This window comes from Neovison vison, chromosome 11, assembly GCF_020171115.1.
Source record: "Neovison vison isolate M4711 chromosome 11, ASM_NN_V1, whole genome shotgun sequence".
In the NCBI taxonomy this organism is placed as follows: domain Eukaryota; kingdom Metazoa; phylum Chordata; class Mammalia; order Carnivora; family Mustelidae; genus Neogale; species Neogale vison.
This window is the reverse complement of record NC_058101.1, coordinates 69390094-69402827: the sequence shown is the minus strand read 5'-3', so window position 1 is coordinate 69402827 and position 12734 is coordinate 69390094. Positions and strand designations below refer to the sequence as shown.

The following is a 12734-nucleotide window of genomic DNA, read 5'->3' as shown; positions in this document are numbered from 1 at the left end:
TATTATAATTAATGTTTATGTGCTAGAAACAGATTACACTTTCTTTGCTGTATACTGTCTGCACTAGTCTATTTTTTCTTTCACATATTCTTTCTTAGCATCATATTACCCAAGAGATTTTGACAGGGAAATTTCAACAAGTGGTAGAAAAAGTCTCTTGAGGCTTTGAGAGGATTTTCATCACTGCTAGTGCATTGTTACTTCAAGCATTCAACTAAAAAGGAATATATAAACCTTGGCATAGAAATTAGAAAATCTTTACAGAAGCAAATTATAAGCTCTTTTCTTGCTGTCTTTTGTTGTTGATCTCGAATATTTAGCCTATGAAATGAAAAGTAGATGTTACTAGAACCTGACTTGGTATCCCATCCATGGGTCAGCTCTTGCAATTTTAGGCAGGGAAATGAACACGGTCCTCACCACCTCACCTAATACTTGTAGCTCATACATAACTTACATGCACAATTCCACCACACAGAATTGCCCTTGGAAGTGATAAAACTGGAATTGGAAGTATAGATGAGAAGGCCTGAAGACTACACACACCCCCCCCACACACATACATAATACTTCTCCTACTTATCTGTAATTTCCTGAGACACAATGCCAGCAGAAGTAGGATCCATTAGCCTGAGATAAATAAGTCTCCCCTTAAAAAAAACCCTGGAGGACTCAAGTTAGTAAAAGCAAGACATTATCTTCTGAATGATACCAGTAACAAATTGTTTAACGTACCATGATCAGTGGGAAAGAGCTGGAGTATATAGCTACATAGCACTTAAGAAACTCATGAACATATTGTGTGTGTGAAAATACTTCCAGATTTCCATTCTAAAAATCTGCATAACTAGAGTATAGACACAGATGAATAAGTTACAGCTTCTGGCTAGTTATCCAACCCTGCCACACCATTGTAATGGGATAAAATTGATGATCTTAGAGGTAATTATGCTGGATTTGACAATTGGAAACCAAGTATCAAACTGAGAAATGTTTGCTGCCTTGTATGCTATTGATATACAAAGTAATACATATTTTTGGACAATTTTATGACATCTCATTAGTAAGCTGTTGAAGTTGCACAATTATTCATATTGATGTTTTAAATATTTATACTAAAGGTATCTTCTTGAGATAATTTAAGTAACATGATTTAACCTAAATATTTGTTTAAAACAAGGTTGTAATCCAGTAACAGGGAAGAGAAACTTTCAGGCCTCCTGGGTCCCTCCTTCAAGGGACAAAGAGATGCCATTAGGCCAAACATATGACTATGAATGAGCAAAACTAATGTGGGCTCATGGTGCATAGAACAGGCTCTATTTTTCCTTGGTCAGTCTGAAGAATGAAACATGAGAAAGGAAAGTACTTTGGCAAAATAATTGATGTCTAGTATAAGCCCTTATATATAGCATGAAAAATTCTCCATATCAAAACTTTACTGAGACACACACCAGATTCCTGGATAAGAAGACTAGATATTGTAAACTTGTCAATTCTCCTTAATTTCATTTATATACTTAATGAAAACTCTACAACTATTTTGGGGACAGCTTATCAAATTATTCTAAAATGAGTCTGGAAGAAATATCAGTGAGATTCTTAAAAGCTACACATAGACACAGAAAAAATTCAACAAGAAAAGAGTATCAATCTTATCAGAAATGAATCAAATAAAAACATTTAAACCCGTGTGATATTAATAAAAGAATTGATGGAACACTAGACCACGCATACCAAAACCAGAAACCCACTAAGAAGGAGTGTGTATACTTACCTTTACAATAAGACAATTTATGATATTATGTGATAGAATAACAAATAAATGGGGAATGAATGGATTGATTATTCAGAAACTGCTGCTGGGACATGTTTAACTCTTTTTAGGAGATAAATTAAGTCTTATCTCATACCATACACCATCACAATGTTGGGTGGACCCAAGAGAAAAAGTCATTGAAGAACTGGATGTAAATTCTTTTAGGGGAAGAATAATTCAGGGAAATTTTAATCTGTTCTATGAATGAGAAAGTATTATCTAAGCAAAACAAGCAATAGTGGAAATATGACATTCAACTTCACTAGACACATTTTCAACTTTTATATGTTAAAGAAAATAGTATAGATGACATAAATTTCAAAGAAATAGTGCCCCTAAATCATAAAGGATATTGAAAATGATGAAAACCAAGGTTCCAATACACAAACCAGCTGAAGATAGGAATTCATATAAAAAAAGTATAAATGAAAATAAGAATTTCAAAATCCTTCAACCTCGTCTAATCAAACAATCGTACAACAAGAAAGTACCACTTTAAAGCCTAGATTTAAAATAAAATCAGCCACAGGCCAGGACCTAATTATACCACTTCCCAGTTGCCTGACCTTGGATAAGTTACTTAACCTCTCAAAAAATAAGTTTTCTACTTTAAAATGGGACAATAATATTCTTCTCTTACAGTTGTAAATATTAAATGAGATAGTATAAAGGTCATGCATGATGAATGGCCTGTAAGAGATGTTCAGTAAGTGTTATTGTTGTGATTATTGATGATGATATTGGTGGTGGTGTTGTTAACAAGCATCTTCACCTTTCCCAATAACAAGATTTTTTTAAAAAAAAATATCCCTCAGCCCTGCTGAGGATGAAGATATGACTTATGTTCTTTCAGGGAGGATGGAAGTAGGTGCAGTTTTTCTGGAGAGCAATTTGGCAATATATGTTAAGAAGCTTTTAAAAAGCTCAAGCCCTTTATCCAGTATACTACTTCTAGAAATCACTCCTAAGATAACAGTGAAAAATATAGAAAAGTAATACTAGAAAATGAGGTCATACAGGAAATACTCATTACCACGTAGTAACAGCAAAAGACTTTTACAATAAGGTAAAAGTCTAAGTTGAGAGAACAAGAATAAACAAATGATAATGATCTATAGGCCTAACTAACAGAAAGCAACTAAAAATTGACAGAAAAATTGTTTACAGGCATGGTAAAAGTAATTTTTCTTTTGTATTCAGTGTAGTAAACTAGAACAAAGACAAGCACAGTACCTGGCACATACTACCTGGTACATTGCTCAATCAAAGTGTAAACTGAATTGAACAACAAAATTGTAAGTGGAAAAATAATTAGAATACTCATTTTCTCACACACACACACACCCCTTGAACATAGGTTAATCTCAATAGGTCAATCTTTTGTAAGACAGTCACGGGAAATCCTAGAAAGAATTATGATGAAATGTTAACAATATTGTCTTCAGGTGATTTTTTTTTTCTGACTCTTAAGATTTGTGTCTACTTGCCAAATTTTTTTCAATGGAGATTTATTACATTTATAATCAAGGAGGAAAATGAGTAGGGGGAAAAAAAGAAAAGAAAGAATCCCAGAAATCAACTGGAAGCCAACAGGCTCAATTATTTCTCATTACACTATTCTAAGTATGTACCATTCTTCACTCCCACCCGAATATAAAATGAGAAGTGGAAATATGAATAGCATGAATAAATTGGGAGGCAGCCTTAAAACAGCCCAGGAAAGAAAACATTATAGTAAATTTCAAAAATAAAGTCAAAATATCATGGGTCTAATATTAAGAAAAGTATACAGGGGCTTTTTCCCCATATAATTCATACATATGAAAACTATGGCATGACAGATGAACCCTTTCAATATAAATTACTTGTTTTCACTACTATGGAATTATATTTTCTCTTAGACACATAATAGTCTCAAAGATTTACATAGTGGTTACCATCAGTTTTTTGAAATCTGAAAGAATTTTATTTATTTAAAATTCTAACTCTACACAAAATATAATAGGTATATTTTAGAATATCCATGATATTCTCAAAGGGGAGGAGCAACTCTCAGATTCCCATATTCTGAAATACACTCATCAGGGATAATTAGCCCAAGAACGTAAAGTGCCATGTTACCTGGAGCACAAAATCACCTGGAGGTATAACCTCTTGGTCACTGGCTAAGCTCATTCACTGAAAGGTCAGTTTCCAGGACTGAGTGATTTAAATTCATTTCAGCAAAACTATAGATTACTATATGTCAAGTATCTGTAAGATTAATGGTAAAATATTGACTCTGCAAACTGAATTCTTGCATGCCAAGGGTTTGCTCTATGTCTGCCTCTTTAGAAGTAAAATGTTATATAAGGGAACTGTGATGATGAGGTATACAGTCAACATTTTTCTTAATCCAAGAAGCCCAATGTAGTCATTGGTTTATCAAGTATGTATAACCACCTAACATGTTTAAGAAACATTGCTACATACTTCTAGCAATTAAAAATATACTTGAGATAGAACCTTAATTGAAATTATTTCCCTAATTATATAAAGTCTGCCATATTTTCCAGAAACAGAGTCAAGAGCGTAATTCACCTGATATCAAGATTTCAGACTTTTTAAGTGAAATATGTAGTGTTTTAACTGCAACTATTATTTTTTAAATTGCCCTTCATACAGCCCCTATTTTTTGTAAATAACTACTTCACAAAGGTATTTCCTTTGATATAATTTCTAGGATTTGATTTCAGAAACTCGAGGGAGGGGAAAAGCGAGTGGGACTGTGTTTGACACAAGAATAGATATGATCTAACAATTGTTAAAGCCAGCTGGAGGTACTTGTGAGTTTGTTGTTGCTCTGCGTGTTATTAGATTTGAAATTTTATGTTGTAAAAATTTTTAAAGGAAGCATATTTCTTAATTATGTCAATTTATATTGAATAATGTTTCCCTTGGTCTCCATTCCTACAATAGTCATGTCCAGTAAACATGGTGAAATACCTACCAAACTGATCCTGAGGAAGTTCCAGCCACATGGTTTAATAATGCAGAGGTCCCATTCTGGAGCACTGATGATGGAATAAATTGATTTACTCTGCCAAGACCCATTATTTAATCATTTAGCCAAAGACAGAGATATATACATCTAGATTAACCAAGAAAAATGGTGTAGATAAACTTCAGTTGTCCTAATAACCAGTAAATTGTAGTGATACATAACTAATTCAATTTGGTCATTGTGCTGGCCAGGCCATCACTATTACAGAGGATAGCAAGGGATTTGCTGAAGCATCAGTAAGACAATCTGCACTTTTTTTTTTTTTGCATTGTCCCAACAGCAATGAGATAGAGGAAAAAAATTAACAATCATAGTATTCAACCCCCTAGGAAAAAATGTTCTTGCTCAGCCTGTGTAGTGAGAGGATTAGGATTAAAATACAGTTAATATGATATCTATTTTAGAATGGCCATATGGTTTCTTCCCTATCATATTCACTTAATTTTCCCTTCCTTTTCTCTTAATCCATCATAAGCAGAATTCTGGCATATTTAATTTAATTAATTCCTAACAATCCTTCATGTAAGCAACCCTACATAAAAGCAGAGTATGTTAAATATTACCATCAAGTCTTAAAGTCTTACAAACAATAGATCTTCTCAATATAGTGTTAAAGTTTTAGCTGCCAGTTGATTTCAATTTCATTAACACACTCACAATATAAATAAATTCTGTTATAAGAAAAGCTTTAATATTGAATATATTGCAATTAAATGACGCAAGGCTACTAAGCATCGCACACTGCCACCTAGTGCTAAATGTCTTTTTAACGCCAAATGCACAATGGATGTCTTCAGGAAAGTGGAAATGCTCTGTTTTGAAGCAAATTTACCCAGAAAGATAGATTGGAAGCATATTTATTTATAATTATTTCAATATAAGAAGACTTTTAAAATAAATGAAATTACACATACCATAAAATAAGCCCTGTCTTATAAATTCATGTAAGAAAGTTCTGATTAGATTAGAAAATATAAAAAACTACAGGTTTGTTAATGAAGACATGGAATGTCTGGTTTTTTTTTAATGTTATTTTTAATACTGTTCACCCAGTATGCAACATATTCTATTATGCATGTGATGTATGCTGATGAGCTAGATGCAATATGTGTTTAGCTGGCAAGTTTGACATATGAAGATGTTTGAAAAGGCATCACAGGATGTTAAAAAATCACTAAAGATATTCACAAGCTTTCTTAAGGACATAACTATAATCTCACCTCATCTACAGGTTATAATCTCAATTTCAGATGCCACTGGTTTTTAGTTCTACCTTATTTTCCTAGAGGTGAATAATTTCTTTGTGTTTCAGTTAAGCTAATCACTATAGGTCATCTCTGATCTTTTGACTAAAAAAATAAATCCCCATGAAAATGAAATGAGATCATTTGAAAGACTAAAGGAAGGATCGCTATAGATTATTTTACTGTCCTAAGGTTGTATACTTTATTTGCTTCATTGTATTTTGCAATTGTAGTCCCCAGTTTGGTCTACTTAATATGCATAACTACCTATTTTAAGAACTTAAGTGAAAAGTGAAAGACTCATATTTCTGTCAATTAAGTTTTTTCATAGTGAAAAATAATCAGAGGGTTTCTTTAAACCATTTTACTTAACTTTTTCAGAATCACACACCTTTTTGAGAAACATAAAATTCTCAGGTTCTCCTTCTAAAGTACTTAAAATTTACAAATGAAAGATATATTTAAAACAATATATGGAAATTTTTAAGAGTTCTATTTTTAGTTTAATCTCATAAGATCAAACTAGAGATTTCAATGTTGACGTTACTCCAGTAATTTAAAATCAGCATGAGTATTAAGGCTTCCTGTATATCCTATAAACATTTCCCATCCTTGGAAATGTGGACAATAGAGAATGTCATTCAGTGACTTCAACATTAGGCCTTTTGCACTGATTCATTTTAATAACCACAAGGTCACATAAAAATAGATGATAGACAAATGGATGAAAAGAAACACAGGAGAAAGAAGAAGGGAGAAAGTGAGGGAAAGAAAGACAGAAGAAGAAAGAATTTTTCCTTTAAGGGAAGTGTTACCTCCATCGCCTCGAAATCTTAATTTGGATAATTCTCAAAGGAATCTTTGATCAAAGCCACATGATCTAGAAAACTTCTCAAGATTTCCTTTAATCAGCTTAACCAAGTGACTACTGCCAAGTTTATTTCACTTAGTTCTATTAAGGCTACTTTGAGGCTCTTAGTGCTATTTTGAGGTCTTCACCACATACTCAAGAAACCTAGTTGATATGCCTGCCCAAGGCAGAAGAAAGATTTACTCCAAATATCGCAATTTGAGAAACTCAATTCTCGGAAGCTAAGCAGGGTCGGGCCTGGTTAGTACTTGGAGGGGAGAAACTCAATTTGGAAAATATGACTTAACAACACATATTATATTGAAATCCAATTCTGCACACTATGTTGGGATTACATTTATTATGACATCTCAATGTTCAGTAAATTTACAATTGAGTAAAATGTCTTAAGTTGTAACTCCTAGATATTCCCTTGGCCTTATGGTATATGGTCTATAACAAGATAATTCCAGGAATTAAGATAGTGATTACAACTATGCCTGATATAAGGAAAAACACTGCAGTTACAGATATATACACAACACAAATTATATTATATTATATTAGTCATATTACTATAAAACTTCAAAAACATTTTTAAAATTCTCCTGTTAATCTACAAAGTAGTGAAAAGGTATAAAGTGAAGGAACTAACAAATCTTGATTCAAATGACAATTATGCCTGAGACTCTGAAGATTCCTTAGAATTTTCTTACATATCTTAGTGTTTTTTCTAGGTACATACTGCATTTAAAGTTTTGGAAAACCAAGGCTATGTGTATTTACACACACACACACATACACACGCACACACACAAATGCGATTATATCATCATCATTTGGATGCATCTAAAAATAAATATTTAAGCTGAAATTATTTATCTAATAGCCTCATTTCTTAAGCTTGAATATGAACGTATGTATACTTATGAGTGTGTCCTAAGGTCTATAATCAAGAATTTCTAACTCAACATAAAATAAGTAGTAACAAAATGGCCTATGAAGCAAATTCCCTAAGGCTTTAGAAAGATAAGACATGTTTAAAAATTAGAGAATACAGAAGAGAAAGACATAGCTTTGAAATGAACATTAACATTTAACTTGAGATTATTTAAAACAGCACATCTCTATCTATTAGAATCCCCATGGTCATAAAAGGCAAGAACATATTCCACAAAGACTACAAAAATCATGATATTGGTATGTCTAGTATTAGACATACTGGCTGGAATTGCATACTGAAATAAGAATATGTAATAGATATTCAATAAGCATTTTTTTAAATTCAATTTTATTTTTTCAGTGTTCCAAGACTCATTGATTATGCACCACACCCAGTGAGCATTTTACTCACTAATTATGATTTTATAATTCTTTTAACTTTGTATTCTCAGATGTCAGATACTTATCCAGAAACAGAAATCTGGTTGGTTGCTAAGAAATATGAGAGCAGTTTGCATTTTTTTCTGTATCTTGAGGAGAATTGCTCTCTTGGGTTTTACCTCCAAGTAGTAAAAGTTAACTCTGCTACCCATGCAGGGACTTGTATTACTTGTACTAAAAGAAACTTCCATGTCTCAAAAAAGAAATGAATTACTCCCAATTCACACAATTTAAAACAAATATCTGGGTTTTCTTCCAAGCTTAATAACTTTCCATTTCATGCAACTAAAATATAATACATTGTTTTATAAATTTAACTGATGAGTTTGAGTCTTTTCACAAAAAGTTTATGATAAATGACGTCATTCAGTCAACTGGCACTCCCAAAGTAAAGTTCATATCCAACATTTTAAAAGTATTCTCTGCCTATAACTTTGACCATGTGCTTCTTTGAACAACTAGAGGGAGAAGACTATCTCCCTTGGTCTATCTGGGTTTTCTTATGTTTATGGAAAGATCCATAAAGCAAAAAGATCCAAAAGCAAAATACAGTTATAAATATGTACATTCTAACCAGTCATTAGTTTATCACAAATAAATATTGATTTGCCTAATCAAGGAGAATATTCTTCCAAAATAAGATCCATAATTCAATCAGCACATATGTTTCTTAATGACACCAAACATTTAGACTCTCTCCACATGTAAATTTCATAACCTTTCAAGGACAATCTTCTAGATCACATTTTAAAGAAATAGGCTGAAAAAGCATTCCATGGCAGTAACATTTTACATTACTATAAATGTAAGAGGTTTAATTTTTAACACCCACATACTTATCACAAACCAATTAATCATTTACTCTGACTTATTATCAATGTTTTACTGGAACATATTGAAACACAAGATAACGTACTTCTCTGTCTACTAAGTGAGACAATGCCCACTTGCCCAGTCCCCTTTTTACTCAACTTGCACATTTTCAGCCAGCTGCCCTGTTGGTGATCCCTTGTACCTCATATGCTGCTTTAGCAATAAGTCAGATTACTACCACCTCTGGTCCAGGACCCATTAAGAAAATTCCTGTTACAAGTAAGGTCTTTGAAATGCAGTTTTACATCTATAAAAGGGCTATAGAGTGCCCACCTTGAGGGGAAAACGACGAAATTATCCTGTTTTCTGGGCTTTAACTTATTTTATAAACTCGTACCTTTATAAACAAGTTCTGTCTCACTGAGGGGAAGGAGATATGCAAAATGTAACACCTGGAGTCATAAAATGTAACGACCTCAAACAACACGTCTCAGAAAGGGGGCGGGGGGGGGGCTGGTTCCAGAGAAGGAAAAAAAAAGAGGCAAAGGAGCGAATCTGCACCACTAAAACAGGAGTAATAGAAAACCCTCTCAGGTTTTCCAGTAAGTTTTGTGCAGCAGCAACAGCAACAACCCAATCAAGATGCACACCCTCACCCTCATAAAACCTCCTGTCCCCAAACAGAAAACACCGGGTCCCTCTTCACTGTGTCCTCAGGGACAGAAACCACCCCCCAAAAGGAAAGATATTTCAGAGGCACAGGGAGGGGCAAAAACAGGTATGTGTAGATGCAGCATCCTCATCTCCCTCCCAGCTACAAGCCTGAAAGTCCACTCAGGAACCAGCCCTGGCTCCTAGACACCCTTCCGCCTGGGCCCTCCCTGCCGGAGGTTGCGGAGTCAGCAGCGCAGTTTTCGGACTCCGGACAATGACCGCACCACCACCCTCCTTCCCCATGCTTTCACCCCAGGCCCTCGCTTGCTAACCCTATCAGCGAGACCTCATTGGGGTAGGACAAGGGATGCACCTCGGCCAAGAGGAGACGTGCCGGGCTTCTCTGCCGGAATGAGTTGCGGGGCGTAGGGTGGGGGTGGTCACGGAGAAGGGCTCCTTAGGAAAACCCAGGACATGGGGCAACTGAAACCTCAGTACCAGGCACCCTCGCTCCCGCCACCACCCCACCCCTAGCCTTAAAGCCGACTTCTCCTGAGGCCGGTGGCGTCAGCTTGGCGCGGCCGGGATGGGGCTGAGAGAGAACCCCGGGCCACCTTGGCCTCTCTAAAAGGACTGCGCAGGTGGGCGCAGCCCTGGAAGGTCGACGAGGCTGGAGCTCAGAGTTACCCCGGGCCCAGAGAGTGTGTGTGCAAGCGAGAGGGTGAGCCCACGCGCTCGCCGTGCCGAGGGGCGCTCGGCGGCAGGGCAAGCGCGGTGACAGAGGTACCCCGGCCACCGAGGAGAGACAGCTCATCCTACCCGCCGGCGACAGGGCTGGAGGGGCTACCGAGGCAGGGAGACTGGGAAACTTAATGCAAAACAGACAGCTCCCCCCGCCAGGACGTGTCCCCGCGCTCTCAGACCCGCTCCAACGCCTCTCGAATCACCCACCATCACCCACACCACCCTGCAAAAATCCCCACCGAGCCCTCAGATCCCGGGCGGATAATTACCTCTCCCGGAGGCGGAGTGGGGGGCGGCAGCAGCAGCAGACACTTTTAGCCTGACTTTCCTGCGTTCGCTTGTGAGCGTGTGCGCGCGGAGCAGGAGCTGTAACCTGCTATTTATAGACCGGAGCCTCAGCACCCGGGGCTGAGAACCGGGAGGAAGCGAGCAGGCGGCCGCGGCGGCGGCGGCGCAGGGCGCGGGCCGCGGCTCCCTGAGGCTCCCGCGGCTCCCTCAGGCGCCCGGCTTCGGCCGCGCTCGGCGCTCGCTCCCCGCCCTCCCGCCCGCCCCGCCGCGCGCGCCCAGGAGAAGTTGTCACCAGCGCGGCTGCCTCTCCGGCTGCTCACACGCCCCCTGGCACAATTGCTACTTTCTCCCCCCACCCCCACCCTCCCTGCTCCTCTTCCTCCTCCTCCGCTTGTTCCGAGTGGTCTCCTCCCAATGTCACCAGCAACCGCCAATAAAGGCGGCAGCGGCAGCGGCAGCGACAGTCTCGCAACTGGCGCAGCTCCCTTCCCGCTGATGGAGTGGAGTTGGTACCCCGGCCACCCAGCCCCAGATGACCCAACACGCTTGCTCCGTGAGCGGACACCTTGCACCCCGACCCTCTGCAAGCGGGGGCGGTCGTCCAGCTTGGGCTGGGGGAGAACAGATGCAGAGTGGCGGTGAGGGGTGACCCGGAGCCACCACGCCGAAACGGGGGCCGGAAAAAAACACAAGATTCTCTAACTGGCGGGAGGAGGTGCCCCAGACCCCGGCCACTGGCAGCGCCGGCCCAGTCTGGGGGTGAGCGAGAGTGGGAGGCGATGACCCCCGTGCCCGGGGACTTCAGCTTGCCACCACCCTGGGACCCGTCTCTTGCCACTCCTTCGCCTTGGCCCGAGGTAGAGGTCTGACGAGGGAGACCTGGGCACAGACTGGGCCTCCAGCTTAGCGCAGCCCACCGCCACCCACCGCCAGCCCCACGTCGCGGCCGCTGCCTAGGCCGAGCTGCTCCTAACCAGCGTGTGACACGCCTTTGGCAGCCCGAAAGCGTGGGGACAAATCTGCACTCTGCGTGTTTGGGGTGTCAAGAAAACAGGGTACGTAATCACGCACCCTGAACGGAGACTAAAACTCCCCCACTTCCTAGCCAACAAGCCCACAGTGGAAGACACGCAGCCTCGTTTTTCCGGGCTGTGGGGTGTGGGGCAAATGGTTCTCTCCATCTGCGCCTTACAGGTGCCACCTGGCGGTTCTCTTGCAGAGGTTTTTATCTAAACTGCTCAAAGGCAGTGGGAAGGCTTGTAATGCCGAGCACCAGTCCACTCAGGGATCTTCAGCCCTTCCCTTCCCTAAGGGCGCTTTAAATTCATACTTCAAATAAAATAGAGTAAGAAAGCTAGTACGCATGGGTTACATTTGCCATGCAGGAATCCCGAAGTTAAGATGGTGAAGTCGTTTTGGGTTAGGTCAGTCACAGGAAGTGGGAAACTCTAGCTGCCCCCTGCTGTCATTTCCTGCATCTAGACAACCATTCATTCCACAAACATTTAACTGCCACTTGTTATAAGCTTAATCTAGGAGTACAGAGACTTTGGTGTTTGTCTGTCTGTTTTTTCCATCACTTTCCCTCAGAACTTGGAACAATGATTACATGCTGTAGTTTCCATAAATGTTTATGGAATAAATTAAACATTATGCTAGGCTCATTCCCTCCTTTTGCCCCTGCAGCCCTTCCCTTTCCCTCTCTTCAAGCTTTTCTGCTATGCCCAGCCATCATCACATGTAAGCCAGAAGGACAGAAGAAGAAAGGTGGGAGGCTGACAGTTCGAGGCAGGCCCTTGGGAATGTGGATCATACTTGAGGAGCCTGTTAGAGTTAGACTTCTCCTGCATGGGGCAGTGCTGAACACACCCATTTTGGAGGGGTGGGGGGTGGGGA

The 12734-nt window shown here is 39.3% G+C and overlaps 1 protein-coding gene across 5 annotated transcripts in view; it reads right to left on the bottom strand.

Annotated features, from left to right (window-relative positions):
* The window catches only part of INPP4B (inositol polyphosphate-4-phosphatase type II B), an 830572-nt gene extending 819683 nt beyond the window's left edge, over positions 1-10889 (bottom strand). For all 5 annotated transcript variants that reach the window (XM_044268013.1, XM_044268017.1, XM_044268010.1 and 2 more), the window contains exon 1: positions 10820-10889. The gene's annotated coding sequence lies outside the window, so the exon portion shown is untranslated. The remainder of the gene's footprint in view (positions 1-10819) is intronic.
* Between the last annotated feature and the right edge of the window lie 1845 nt (positions 10890-12734).